The sequence below is a fragment of the Marmota marmota genome, unplaced genomic scaffold (assembly GCF_001458135.2).
Source record: "Marmota marmota marmota unplaced genomic scaffold, marMar, whole genome shotgun sequence".
Lineage (NCBI taxonomy): Eukaryota > Metazoa > Chordata > Mammalia > Rodentia > Sciuridae > Marmota > Marmota marmota.
The window spans coordinates 11,222,855-11,225,103 of NW_025999905.1; positions in this window are offsets into that span (position 1 = coordinate 11,222,855).

Genomic DNA, 2,249 nt, shown 5'->3' on the forward strand with positions numbered 1-2,249 from the left:
ATATATATATATATATATATATATATATATATATATATATATATGCTGAAACATGACATCATACTTATTAATATGAACATTTTTTGTGTTTCTCTGTACCAGTTAAAATAAATTTAATTTAAAAAATGCAATATGACCTTGAATCTTTCTTCTGTTGTAAACCCTTGATTAGGTTTTTCCTTTATCTTTGTCCTTTAATAGATTTTCTCTTCTCCTGCTTGTGTTTACTCTTCATTATCCAATTTATTTTGTGGTTATACAGACAGAAAAGAAGTGAAAATTTTCTCCTTCAAATATGTTAATGAAAAAGAAATCTTTGTGATGATCACCTATTTGATTTTTATTAAATTTCTTGCAAAAGGAAAATTGAAAAATAAAAATGGTTAATGAAACAGTAATTAAGGAACCAGTAAGTGGAAAAATTTATTTTTGTTTTGACAAGCAGTAATATGATTTCTGGTCCCTGTTTAACTGTGTTATTAAATATGTGGACAAATTTTGAAATTGTTTTTTTTTTATCATGTTAAGTGTTTCTCCATGATTTATTTTTATTTTATTTATATAAGTGGATGTATACTTGAGTCAGGTGAGAATCTAGTTCTGCAATAAAAATATATTAGGACACTTAATGAAGGAAAACATACTAGAACTTAAATGTAAAGTTTAATAAAATAGGGATCAGAAGCTGTAATGAGACTCTAAGAAGACAATTTTTTCCTTTAAAATCACTTATGATTTTAGTAAAGGAAATGAATATTTTAACTATAACAAAATTAATAAAATCAGCACTCAAGCTTTGTTGAAATACTAGTATTAAAAAATTAGAAATGCTAAAAAATATGTCTTAATAAGTATACTTGTAACAATAATTTAAAACTTTAAATTAAAAAAACCCAAGATAAACATTTAAGTTCATGCTACCTTAATTTGTTTATCTTATGAGGATCTTTCTAATCATGCTGCCATAATTAGAGCAAAAAAGGCATAAATCTAAGTTATGATAATGAATATTTTTATTTCTAATCATAAATTATAGGAATAAACAAAATAATGTTTCTCTGCTTAGTTAGGATCCTATACTTTATTTTAAAAAAGCTCTTTGCATTTGTTTTCATAGTAAACACGCATAGTACATGCAGTAATTTATAAAATGCTAAGTAATTCAAAGCAGTTGATCCTATTAAAAGGAATCATTATTTTCATTTATAGATTTGAAAATTAAGAGAGACACAATTTTTAAAAACCCAGTTAGGAATTAAAAAAAGCTAAATTTAACCTTAATTCCCCTGGGTTCTAGGCCTATAGTTTATAATTATTCAGTGGCATATATACAGATTTTCAGAGAGTCTGATAAGTTCTCCACAAATTTTTCTCAGTATATATCAGGAAATAATCAGGAAATGACAACTGTGATATTCATGTTTTTTTCTTTCTTTTTCTTTCTCTGTATGTCTGTGGTGGGGTGGAGGGGGTACTAGGGATCAAACCCACTACCTGGTGCATGCTAGGCAGTCAAGTCACCCTGCCATTGAGCTATATTCCGGCCTTTTAATTTTTATTTTGAAACTGGGTCTTGTTAAGTTGCCTAAACTGGCCCTAAACTAATTCATGTTTTTCCTACCTGAATCTCCCAAGAAGCCAGGTTTAGAGGCATGTGCCACCACACCTGTTATTATGTTCAGTTTTATTTATTTGATGATTAATTTTTCTCTATTGGTCAACTCCATTAAACATTTTGTGTATACTAGTATCTTAAATTTAGAATTGAAGCAAAAAAAAAAAAAAAAAAGGCAAGTGACCATGAATATTTGAGCAATAATTCTCAAGAGGACTGGAGAGGGGTAAGCAGAGAGAAAGGGAGATTTTAAGTTTTCAGTGGGGGCTGGGCATGGTGGCACATACATGTAATCCCAGAGGCTCAAGAGGCTGAGACAGGAGGATCATGAGTTAAAAGCCAGTCATGGCAACAGTGAGGCACTAAGCAACTCAGTGAGACCCTGTCTCTAAACAAAATACAAAATAGGGCTGGGGATGTGGCTTAGTGGTCGGGTACCCCTAAGTTTCATTCACAGTACCAAAAAAAAAAAAAAAAAGTTTTCAGTGAATAAAGTAAATCTCTAATTCTCTCAAATTTGTTAAAGCTCTCCCTTCCCCTCCCCTTTTCATACTCCTTCCCTCATTCTTTCAGAATCATTATATATTTTTATTTTTTCCTTTTGTATTTGTTCTTTTTAGATATACATGACAGC